The 13,605-nt window shown below is 35.7% G+C and overlaps 1 non-coding gene across 1 annotated transcript; it reads left to right on the top strand.

Moving 5' to 3' along the window:
- The first annotated feature begins 280 nt into the window (after window positions 1-280).
- On the top strand, window positions 281-387 carry LOC147293324 (small nucleolar RNA R71). The gene has a single exon (XR_015120997.1). It is a non-coding gene; the product is annotated as a small nucleolar RNA R71 (small nucleolar RNA).
- Window positions 388-13,605: the final 13,218 nt, after the last annotated feature.

Genomic DNA, 13,605 nt, shown 5'->3' with positions numbered 1-13,605 from the left:
GGCTAATGCCTCCACCTTTCTCGTTAGGCTCTCAATTTTAGACCCTAAGTCTACATGGTCTCTCACTTCATACATCCCCCCACGCTTTCGTTCTTTGGATTGTCTATCATGCGGGTTGGAGAAATCCCATTGTTGAGAATTTTCGGACAATTTTTCAAAAAAATCATAGGCTTGCTCTTCCCCAAGATTTAAAAACGCACCCCCATTCATGGACTCTACCATATTGCGATTTATTTGAGTTAAATTGTTGTAAAAGTATTGCACCAAACGCCACGTCTCGAAACCATGGTGAGGACATCTCAAAATTAAATCCTTGAATCGCTCCCAACTTTCATAAAACTGCTCATCGTCTTTTTGTCTAAACTCCGAAATGTCTCTCTTAAGCGCGTTAGTCCTAGACATTGGAAAAAATTTTGACAAAATTTTTTTAACAAGTTGATCCCATGAAGTGATGGAACCGGGGGGTTGGGAGTTCAACCAAGCTTTCGCTTTGTCCTTGACCGAAAATGGGAATAAACAGAGACGCACGGACTCATCGGGAAAATTTTGGTATCTAGAGGTTGAGCAAATTTCAATGAATTCTTTAACATGTGTGTACGGGTCCTCTCGATCCAATCCGTGGTAGGAGGGCAATAATTGAATGATGTGGGGTTTAATCTTAAAATGAGTTGCGGTAGTGTGGGGCAAGACTATGCAAGAAGGGGTGTCAAGGATGACGGGAGCAAAATACTCTCTTAACGAACGAATTTCAATGTTTTCACCCATTTCAATTATCGGTTCAATTCTTTTATTTAAATGTCTAAGTGTTCTCTCAAGTTCAAGGTCAAAAGGTGCTAAATCGTGATTCAATGAACAGCGACCAAGCATACACTAGACGGTTTTCAAGAAAAGAATTTCTAAAACTTTTTCAAAAAATTTTTTTAAAATTTTTTTAAAATTTTTTTAAAAATTTTTTTAATTAATTAATTAACTACCCTTTTTTAGACGAAAATATGAACAAACTAATAAACAAAGAAAACACAACTAAACAAAATCACAAAACAAGGAGTTAATCCAAACAAGCAATTTAATTATCTTTGATTTAGTCTTGGGAGGTGTCTTTTAGACAATCCTAATCTTGATTAAGCACTAGACAAGCACCTCCTCCCTTTCAAAGCAAATTAGTAGCGTACCGATATAAGGTTCTCAAAAATACAATCAGGCCGGTTCCGAAGGGGGTGGAGAAGTCACAGAAAGTCTCTCTTAAAAACCAGTCCCCTTTAAGCATCAAGATGATTGCAACCTTAAAGAACCTTTCTAGACATTATACTTTCAAAAACACTCACCGGAGTATCCACTAATTGGCTCCTTCCAAGAGGGTCCTATGAGCTTCGTGAACCCTTTGGCCAATGTCTACTTGATTTTAATTAAATTGAGTTTGGGATTAACAAATGAAAGAGATGGTTAGCCTAGGTGAGTAAGGACTTGGTGATGAAATCCAATCCTTATCTTGTTGGGGGTGAATGCCCTTACTAGTTGATTATGCAAGAATGCTAATTGAAGATGCAACAACCAACAAAACAACAATATATGAAAATTGAAATTGCACAACTAAGGCAAACACCACTCAAGAAAACTTTAAAAAGAAAAAGTTTAGAGTATACCACTAGTGTGGTGACATTGGCCACAACACACTAGGAGAAGGCAACCAAACTTTTGCTAGCCATTCCCCTTTCTTGATGACCACACCTTTGCAAACTTCTCCCCAATGGAAGCACTGAAAAGAAAATACTAGAATAAATAGTAAACTACAACAAAAGAAGAAAGAGAAATAGAACTAAAATAAAAATAAACAAGAGGTGGAAAAAGGAAAAGAGAAATGAAATAAGAGGAAATAGAAATTACCTTATCTAAAGTTGCAATGGATAAGATGCACAACACAACAATAAATAAGATCTAACCAAATTATACTAAATGACAAAAAAAATATTTGATTTTTTTTTTTTTTTAACAATACAAGCAAGAAGAAAAAAAAAATTCAACAATTGAAACTAGATGCAACAACCTAAAGACATCAAAGAAATAAATATGCTACTATATATATATTTTTTTTGTTTTTTTAGATGGCAAAAAAGACAATACTAATGGTAAAGAAAATAAAAGATGATGCTAGATACTAGTTCTGGAAGCTATAAAGAAAGAGAAAACTATAAATATGCTAAATAAAAGTAAGAATTTATATTTATCACAAGCACAAAATAAAGAAGACCACTAAAATCCGAATATCGTATTCACAGAGAGTAATGTTAAGATCGCAAAAATTTAAGATTACCTAAAATAAGATTAAATGAAAATTTCAATAATAAAGAAGCACAAAGGCGTCGGGGTTCCACCTTCAACTTGTCTATGCAATTTTATTAATTTGATTATTAGTTTTACTCAACCAACGTGTAGCTATGAAGTGCCCTTAATCAGAGATTTAGCAATAATATTTAATTCAGATATAACATATGCAAGAATAAATTCTTTTAAGGTTATTCACACACAAAGCTTTTTAATTGAATTCGTTTACAAAGAATTTTAAGCATAACATGTACTTGTGGTAATATACTATCAAGAAACAATTCCATTGAAGTTATTATAACTCTAATAGTCTCCTCATAATCATAAAAACATGGATGATTTTATAAACAATTTGAAAAACATGATTGAACCTATGAATAATATCAAACACCCATCAATCAATCAAAGAAAGAAAAATTAAAACTGAAATTGAATAACCCATAATAAAAATTTGATATTGAAGCGTAAAATTGAATCAAACTAACAAAACCACATAGTAAATTAAAAGTTTTCCCCGAACCTTAGCTAGGGAGATTAGTTCTCCATAACAAAATTAAAACCTAAATTTTAGAGTTTGGAAAGTACAAAAAATCAGAGAGAGAGTGATAGATGGAGCAGCCCCATTATATATATACTGATGTCGAACCCTGTTTCTTCTCCTAATGTGTCACAGGCAAGGAATAAAATTTCGGGTTTCGAGAAAATTTCAAAGATTTTTAAATTTTGACAGAAATTAGACGGAAATGCGGAAATTGCTATCAAAATACGAAAATTTTGAATAAAACTTTACCATATGTTTATGTAACATATTATCTACTAAATAGATAAAAAAAAATTGAAGAAATCAAATTATATAGTAGGTTTCATGTGATATAAGGTGAATATAATGCGCGCTGAAGCAAAAACTGTTAAATAAAATTAGTATATTCTTTATACTGTATAATTTAATTATACACTAATACTTTATATATTCTATATACCATAATACTCTTTATACTCTATAATCTATACATTAAACCCTATATACTCTATCTTCTTTAGGATATTAGGTTTTAAACCCTTTAAGATACTTTTAATTATTTTTTTATATAGAAATGTATTAAAGTTTAAGGTTTAAAATAACTAAACGAAATCTCAAACCTTTGTTTTTTTTTTTTCTTTCCAATTGTCCAAAGGCCCCAAACCCCCCCTCCTTTTTTCTCTCTTTTTTTTTTTCTTTCTTTCCTTACTTTTTTTCCCCGTGCCTCTATCTTAAATTTTTTTTTTTTTTGTTTTTCTTTCCTTCCTTTTTTCCCGTGCCTCTCACCTAACCAAGTTTTGTCTTCACTAAGTGTAACAACCCAAATTTTGACTTATTGGTAATTTTGTTACTTAAATTTTTCAAATTTGTTTTAAGGTTTGTTTAAAGGAATTAGAAATTTCTTTAAATTTATTTTAACTAACTTAGACCTTCGGTTGTGGTCTAGAGCTTAGTTGTGTGGAAATGAATTTTAGAAATGAAAATTCAATAATTTGGCGATTATTATTTTTTTCAGAATTAAATTATAAGAGTAGGATTTTTCATAAGTTTTTTGAAAGCAATTTGACTATTTTGAGATTATAGAAAATTAGTACTCATCAATACGAGTCCGTAGAATTTTTCGGTGAATTATTTGGAGTCTCGAGCTATTTTTGGTGAATTTCTGAAGTTGGAGAAAATAGAAAATATGATAATTTCGATAATTTCGATAAATTTCGGTAAATTTTGATAAATTTCGATAAATTTCAAAAATTTCGGTGAAATCTTCCCAAAAAATTATTAAACATGTGTTTTGATTTCGGCACGCTAAAAAAATGAAATTTTCGGCGAAATTTCAAAATTTAATACCTTGGTCACAGGTTGCCCAAAAAAAATAGGATTATTTCCTTAATCTGATGGCCCAAATCCATTCTTCTACGAGAATTCTCCACCGACTAGGAGAACTTACACTACTTGTTTTGGTGTGAGTAAGAAGGAGCACAAGTGGGCTAGAGGGAATAACATATCTTTAGATGCCCAGAATTTCTTGGGATAATAATAAGCCACGTGACCTCCTCCATACAGACCATGCCTTTGCCTATGGTCAATTCAAGTGGCGGGCCCACATGTAGAAAGCTCAATACAAAATAATATTATAGTGGCATGTGATGTAATATTTATAAATTATAATACTCTTTACTATATTATTATATATGTTTGACTTTTCAATTAATATCTAATCTAAAATACTATTAAATTTTGATATCTAAACTTAAAAACTAATGAAATTTGGTACTTAAAATCAACAGATCTATCTTTGATTGGTGTTATATATTTTTAATTTTTCAAGGGACCAATATTTTGGTGTTATATATATGAATCTTTGATTGGTGTTAATATTTTTATGCTTTCTAATTGAGTGTTATAGTTATGTTATATGCTTGGTTTTGGGAACCGAAAAACACATCAATGGAAGAATATATTATTTGATTGTAAATTGATTTCTTTTCTTTTTATTTGTGCATGAGTTAGTACTATATAGTTATACTTTACATGGCTACTTTTCTTTGCTCAGTCTAGCTAATATATATCAATAACTTTGATGCTATTTTGTATACTCACAAAAATTTTAAAAAACACAATTCATTAAATACTCACTACTTACTTCACATAAATTTTGTCTGATAGCACAGCTGCACAAGAGTATATTCAAATTCAAAACAATACCATAGTATCTTGTCAGACCAAAAGAAAAAGACTTTAATATTTTAATATTTTTGTTCACAACTGGGAAGCTTCAAGTCTTCGGCTACTTTTCTTTGCTCAGTCTAGCCAATATATATCAATAATAAAGAAACACCAAGGCGTTGGTGTTCTACCTTCAACTTGCCTACACAATTTTATTAATATGATTCTTTGTTTTACTCGACAAAGGTGCAATTAGATTTAACAATAATATTTTAATTTAAATTTAACACAAAAATAAATTCTCATTAAGATTATTCACACACAAAACATTTTAATTGAATTTGTTTAGAAATAATTTCACGCATAACATGTACTTGTGACAATATACTATCAAGAAACAATTCCATTAAAATTATTATAACTCTAGTAGTCTCCTCCTAATCATAAAAACATGGATGCTTTTACAAATAATTGAACCTATGAATAATATTAAACACCCATCAATCAATCAAAGAGAGAAAAACTAAAACTGAAATTGAATAACCTATAGCAAGAATTTGATATTGAAGATCAAAATTGAATCAAACTAACAAAACTACATAATAAATTGAAGGTTTTCCCCCTAACATTAGCTAAGGTGATTAGTTCTCCATAACAAAATTAAAACTTAAATTTTAGAATTTGGAAAGTACAAAAATTAGAAAGAGAAAAAGTGTGTGATAGATACAACAGGAAAAATTATAGGGTATAATCTATATACTATCACGTGGTATAACTAATTTAACGTGTAAAAATATTATTGAACAATGTGTTTATATTAGTAAGGTATAATATTAATAATATTTACTAATATTATAATACATAGACTGGTTATATCATATATTAATATATTGATTATACAGAATAATTTCTCGATACAGCAGCCCCTTTATATACTGATGCCGAAACCCTCTTTCTTCTCCCGATGTGTCGCAAGTTGCCCAGAAGAAATATGATTCTTTTCTTAATCTGACGACACAAATCCATTCTTCTCAACTAGGAGAATTATCCACCGACTTGGAGACCTTACGCTACTGGTTTTGGTATGAGTAAGAAGGAAAACAAGTGGGAATAGCATATCTTCTTAAATTAGATGCCCAGAATTTCTTTGGCTAATGTGACCTCCTCTTAACAGACCAGGCCTTTGCCTAGTCATGCTCTTTTCTTCCTTATTCTTCTCAATACAAGTGGCAGGCCCACATGTAGAATTACCAACAGAAGCTTTATTCTTGCCAAAAGAACTCAAACTACATAAATTTTGTGATAGCAGTATAGCACAGCTGCACAAGAGTATTTTCAAATTCAAAACAAAACCATAATATGTTGTCAGACCAAACGAAAAGACTTTAATATTTTAATATTTTTGTTCACAACTGGGAATCTTCAAGTTCAAGTCTTCGGCCGGCCTAGTCTTTGTTGGAAATAAAGTTTCCACTGATGCTCGAGTGAAGGAAGACTGATCTTAGTATAGGAAGTTAAATAATGCTGATGTGGTATTTTAGTGAGTTTCATTAAAATGATGTAATAGAGTATGACAGATGGCATTGTGTAATTGATCAAGTGTGTGTGTGGAATGAGTGAGGTAATAGGCTCACGCATCCTTTTCAGTTTTGTAACAGAATTGCTTTCATCAATATAAGATCACACACTGAACGTGAGTAAGCAAGTGAGCTACTCCAATTTTTACACAGCTCTGTTTTCTTTCCTTCCTAAACAAAATGTCTCTAAGAAATCAGTAAATCAACATGGTATCAGAGCTATGGATTCGACCTTGAGCTGGGCGTATTACTGTGATTGAGTGATTAAAAGTTTAAAAAAAAGCTGAAGAAAACACAAGGATTTTTTCAGAAATGTCTGGATCTGGCAGTATGAAGCTACGAGCTCCAGTGTTTGATGGAACAGAATTTGATTATTGGAAGGTGAGAATGGTGACAATTTTCAAGTCTCAAGGACTTTGGAAGCTGGTTGAGAAAGGGATCACAGTCCCTGACTCTAAGAAGAAGAAGAAAGATGGAGAGGCTGGAGGTGCTGATGAAGACGATGAGATCAGTGCCTATCTTGAGGATCAGAACATGAAAGATGCCAAAGCACTTGGAATCATTCAAGGAGCTGTATCAAAGACAATTTTCCCTCGAATTGTGAACCAAGAGACAGCAAAAGGAGCTTGGGATTTGCTGCAAGAGGAATACCATGGGGATGAACAAGCCAGATCTGTGAAGCTACAAGGTTTGCGCAAGGAGTTTGAATACATGAAAATGAAAGATAATGAATCTCTTCCTGCATATTTTAGTCGTTTCTTTGATCTAACTAATCAAATGGAAAAGTATGGTGAGATTATGTCACATCAGAGATTGGTTCAAAAGGTTTTAATAAGTTTAACTAAAATCTATGATCCAATGTGTGTGATAATTGAAAGAACTGTTGATATGAATACTGTATCTGTGCATGAGGTAGTTGCATCACTTAAAAGTTATGAGGTGAGACTGAGTAGGCATGAAGAGGATGATGAGAATTCTGAAAAGGCCTTTGCTAGCATGAGCATTGGTTCTAAAAATCGAAATGGCCAAGGCAGGACCTATGGCAATGATGGAGGGAAGCACAATCAAAGGCTCTGGAAAGGCAAGCCCAAGAAATGGGATAACAAGCTTACAGGAAGCTCAAAGCAAGTAAGTCACAATGATGCAGGGAAACAAAAATGCAGAATCTGTGACAAAATGCATCTTGGAGACTGTTGGTTCAAAGGCAAAGTGAGGTGTCACAATTGCAGTAAATTTGGGCATGTGATGAAAGAATGCCATCAGCCTAAGAAGGAACATTCAGTGAATTATGCAAATCAAGTACAAGAACCAGCTGCTATGTTCTATGCATGTCATAAGGCCTCTGTTGACAAGGACAAAGAGGTCTGGTATCTAGACAGTGGTTGCAGCAATCACATGACTAGCAATGAGGCTATGCTCATTGATATTGACAGATCAATGACATGTAAAGTGAAAATGGGCACTGGTGAGTTGGTGAAGTCAACTGGGAAAGGTACTCTTCCCATAGAACATGAGGGTGGTGTCAGATACATCAAGGAGGTGATGATTGTGCCTGGACTCGATGAGAACCTATTGAGTGTGGGGCAAATGGTGGAGAATGGATACTGGTTGGTGTTTGGTGACTTCATGGTTAAAATTTATGGTGATGAGAGTCTGCAACAACTTATTGCTGCTGTGCCAATGAAAGGAAACAGATGTTTTCCCTTCTCATTTGACAGTCTCAATCCAATATTGGTCAATCAAGCCACTGTTGTTGATTCCACATGGAAATGGCACAGAAGAATGGGGCATTTAAACTTTGAGAGTCTGAAAAGACTACAAGATAAAGAGATGGTGATTGGTCTGCCAAAGTTAACTGGCAAAACTCATGTATGTGAAGGGTGTGCTGCAAGTAAGACTCACAGAGCAACCTTTGATAAAGGGCAAGTGAGAAAAGCTGCTGAACCTTTGGAATTGGTCCATACAGATGTGTGTGGTCCTATGACTGAGTCTATGGGAGGAAACAGGTACTTCCTTACATTTATAGATGATAAGACTCGAATGTGTTGGGTGTATTTTCTGAAATTCAAGGCAGATGTATTCACTGTTTTTAAGAAATTCAAGTCTATGGTTGAATTGCAAAGTGGCTATAAACTGAAGAAACTAAGAAGTTACAGAGGGGGAGAATACACTTCACATGAATTTGTCAAATTCTGTGAAGATGTGGGAATTGACAAGCAACTCACTGTTGCATACTCACCCCAGCAGAATGGAACAGCAGAAAGGAAGAATAGGACAATAGTTGAGATGGCCAGGACAATGTTGCATGAGAAAAGGATGCCAAGGAAGTTTTGGGGTGAAGCAGTGCATACTGCTGTTTATCTCTTAAACAGGTGTCCTACTCAAGCCTTAGACAACAAGACTCCATTTGAGAAGTTCAGTGGGAGGAAGCCTGGTGTCAAGCATCTCAGAGTTTTTGGCTCCATCTGCTACACGCACATTCCATCTCAGCAAAGGTCCAAGCTGGATGAAACAGGCCAGAAGGGAGTCTTTGTAGGGTATGGAACAAGGGAAAAAGGCTATAGAGTTTATGATTTGACCAGTGACAAAGTTATTGTCTCAAGGAGTGTGACATTTGAGGAAGCAGGTATGTGGAATTGGGAAACCAAGGAAGCTGTCTATGTATCTGTTCCTTGGGATAACAAAGATGAGACAAGTGGAATTGATCCTGGTTTTGAGTTTTCTACTCCAACACAAGCTGTGCAAACTCAAACCATATCACCAAGCTCATCTGGATCAAGTCTTAGATCAGAGAGAAGACATATAGAGACTGAGGCACAGAATCAAGAAGGAGATGTTGTTGAAAGTACAGAAACCAGTGAGATCGAAGTATCAAACACTTATGACACCACACCACTGAAGTGGAAGAATCTAACTGAGGTTTTTGCACACTGCAAGCTCAGTGTCATTGAACCAGAGAATTATGCTGAGGCTGCAAAAGATATGGCATGGCAAAAGGCTATGAATGATGAGATAATGATGATTGAAAAGAATCATACATGGGAATTGGTAGAAAGACCAAGTAACAAGCCTATTGTTGGTGTGAAATGGATTTTCAAAACTAAACTTAATATGGATGGAACAATACAAAAGCACAAAGCAAGACTGGTGGCCAAAGGATACACTCAGAAGCCAGGTGTGGATTTCAATGAGACCTTTGCACCAGTTGCCAGATTAGATACTATCAGGACCTTGATAGCCTTGGCTGCAGAGAAAGGGTGGAAATTGTATCAACTAGATGTCAAGTCAGCATTCCTAAACGGAGTGTTAGAAGAAGAGGTCTATGTGGATCAGCCAGATGGATTTGTGGTTGAAAATGCTGAACACAAAGTCTACAAACTGAAGAAGGCTCTTTATGGCTTAAAACAGGCCCCTAGAGCTTGGTACAGCAATATAGATGCTTATCTGCTGGAATGTGGATTTAAGAAAAGTCCTAGTGAAGCTACACTATATGTGAAATGCAAGGAAGGTTTTGGGACTCTAATGGTGTCGATCTATGTTGATGATATTGTCTATACAGGTGACAATGAAGTGTTAATTGAAGAATTCAAGAGAGACATGATGCAAAGATATGAGATGACAGACTTAGGACTTCTGCATCATTTCCTTGGAATTGGAGTAATTCAGCAAGAGCATGGGATTTTTATTCATCAGAGGAAATATGCAATGACTCTGCTAGACAAGTTTGGTTTGAAACACTGCAAATCTGTATCAACACCATTGGCCACCTCAGACAAGCTTAGAAAAGAGGATGGAAGTAAGCCTGCCAGTGAGGAGTTATATAGGAAAATCATTGGGAGTTTGCTATATTTAACTGCAACCAGGCCAGATATCATGTTTGCTACCAGCCTGCTTGCTAGATTTATGCATTGTCCCACTGAGAAGCACCTTGGAACAGCTAAAAGGGTCTTAAGATACATCAAAGGTACTCTAGACTATGGCATTCAATATCAGAAAGGAGATTCACCAATTCTGATTGGATATTGTGATAGTGATTGGAGTGGAGATGAGGATGACATGAGATCAACCTCTGGATATGCTTTTTCATTTGGAAGTGGAGCTTTCTCATGGGCCTCTGTCAAACAGCATAGTGTGGCTCTATCCACAGCAGAGGCTGAATATATAAGTGCAGCAGAAGCTACAACTCAAGCAATTTGGTTAAGGTTTGTGTTAGAAGATTTTGGTGAAGAACAGGTGGAACCAACTACCATTATGTGTGACAATACCTCTGCTATAGCCATGACCAAGAATCCAGTGTTCCATCAGAGATCGAAACATATTAAAAGGAAATTCCATTTTATAAGGGATGCATTGCAGAAGGGTGTGATAGATTTGTTATACTGCAGAAGCAAGGATCAGATTGCAGACATTTTCACTAAGGCTCTTCCAAAGGATCGTTTTGCCTTCTTGAGAAACAAACTTGGAGTTAAATCAGTGCAAACTTTAGAAGGGAGTGTTGGAAATAAAGTTTCCACTGATGCTCGAGTGAAGGAAGACTGATCTTAGTATAGGAAGTTAAATAATGCTGATGTGGTATTTTAGTGAGTTTCATTAAAATGATGTAATAGAGTATGTATATATGACAGATGGCATTGTGTAATTGATCAAGTGTGTGTGTGGAATGAGTGAGGTAATAGGCTCACGCATCCTTTTCAGTTTTGTAACAGAATTGCTTTCATCAATATAAGATCACACACTGAACGTGAGTAAGCAAGTGAGCTACTCCAATTTTTACACAGCTCTGTTTTCTTTCCTTCCTAAACAAAATGTCTCTAAGAAATCAGTAAATCAACAGTCTTTTCCCGGCCCACACCCTTAATTTCCTAATTTTCTTCTGTTTTCTCCAGCGGGTTGACAGAAGACTTTAGCAAAAGACTTTTTCAATCATCTAAAAAGTCCATAAACCAGAAGTTTGGCAATAAAAAATTTACAAGCTGCGGAGCTTTTTGAAGATTGCCCCAGTTAGCTAGATCTGTGAGTAGTAGTTATATACTTATACTTTAATATGTAGTTTTGTTCCATTATTAATTCTTTTTTTTTGTTTATTTTCACATATACTCGCGGACATATAATGAACTTAGATTATTTGACAGATTGAGTAATATGGCAGCTACAGTTGTCCCCAACGCAATTGTTCTTGATTTCCTTAACCAAGATAACTATAAAGAATGGAGTTTTCAGGTTAAAACCAACTTGTTGGCCGAAGGTCTTTGGGACATTGTTGAATCCACTGCTAAACCTCCTACACCAGCAGATATTGAACAAGTTAAATTTCAGGCATGGATGAAGAAGAATGCCAAGGCTTTGCATGCGATCCAGATTTCTTGCGGGACTCGGATGTTTTTTGTTATCAGTGACATTGCAGAAGCCAAAGTTGGATGGAATACTTTGGAAGAATCGTTTAGCATTGCAGGTATACAGGGAACTTCAAGTGTGGACCTCACATTTAGTGTTTATATTTCTACCCCTCTTACTTATTTTTTCACCAATATTTAAATAAAAAAAATAATGACAAATGTATTTTGTTATAAAATGACCTTTAATTTTAAAGACTTGATTAAAAAATAAATCTACTTTATACATCCTTCTCTACTCACCCACCTTTTTATAATGATCTAAACTCTATAAATCTTTGAATCATCTTCTCTCCTTTTCTCACTTGATTATAATATTTGTGGGTAATCAACAATCAAATGGATGTTAAAAAAAACTCACGAAAATGTTAGAAAAAAATTCATTTTGCATGATGCTTTCAAATATTCTTTTTTTTTTTTTTTTTGGGTAGGACAACCACGTGTTGTTGATCCACTCTCGGGTGGAACCACCATGAAAAATCTCCCCTACTTCACAAGTACAATGAACAAGTGGCAGATATAATTCATTTGTTAATTCCTGCATTAGTCTCGTTTGAGTTTAAATCATGCATCCACATATAATCCTACATGCCTAGTACGTTCACTAATAATATGATTAATCCAAGCATTCTACCGAGTTGGAAAGAGTACCCTCTGTGTTTGAGAGGGGCTATGCATGTCTGCTTCATAATTCAAAGGTTAATGGATGTTCGTATGATTAACCATCTTGGCATAACGACAAGTCACACAAGGCTTAACATCATGTCGTTTGGGCCTAAGCCCAAAAGCTAAGCCCCTCCTAGGCTTATGGGCTCCTAGGCATCGACTTCCTAGGCCCAAAAGCTAAGCTCTTCCTGGGCTCCTAGCCCCTGACCTCATAGGCTCCGGCCTCCTAGGCTCCGGCCTCATAGGCTCCGGCCCCCTAGGTTCCGGCCTCCGAGCTCAAGCCTCATAGGCTCCGGCCTCAGAGCTCAAACCTCCTGAGCCCCCGACCCGTGTCAACTCATTCGATTCCTCAAGACAGGTGACACGTGGCGCTTCTACAGTGCGGGTCATTACAAGCGACACGTGTCATCACCGGATTGGTTGACACTCTTCCAAAGGTACTGTAAAAGAGGTACTTTCTGTTCACAAAAGGACAACTGAAATCATTATTATACTATTCACTCACTCTGCTCTCAGATCTCTCTGAACACTGACTTGAGCGTCGGAGGAGCTTTGGCCGGCACCACACCGGTGTCCTTCCCGCTCACTTTTGTGTACTTGCGCAGGGTGCTTTGGATATCATTCTCTCTCATTACTCACCAGTCGGACCCAGCTACTCGTTCCTGCCCCACTTCGACGTGTCATCCACTCAGTGGTGGGTCAACGGGCCTACGTGGTTCGACTCGACGTTGAATGCTTTACCATTTTTTAGCATCAACAATGGAATTAATTCGACCAACCATTTTACAGTGGATATAACCAAAGCTTCTCTGCTCTTGGGTCTGCACCAATTGCCAGGCATTGCTTTTTTTGTTGTTAATTTAAAGTAGGTCCAAGTATTGATTTATGAGTATGAAAGGTCACCGGCCAACCCCATTCCATTTTCCAGTTGCTTTCAAAATGGAAGTTGTCCGCTTACCGT

Source organism: Dryas octopetala, chromosome 2 (assembly GCF_963921425.1).
Source record: "Dryas octopetala chromosome 2, drDryOcto1.1, whole genome shotgun sequence".
NCBI classification, from domain to species: domain Eukaryota; kingdom Viridiplantae; phylum Streptophyta; class Magnoliopsida; order Rosales; family Rosaceae; genus Dryas; species Dryas octopetala.
Note: the sequence above shows the minus strand (reverse complement) of the source record. Positions and strands in the feature narration are given on the sequence as shown.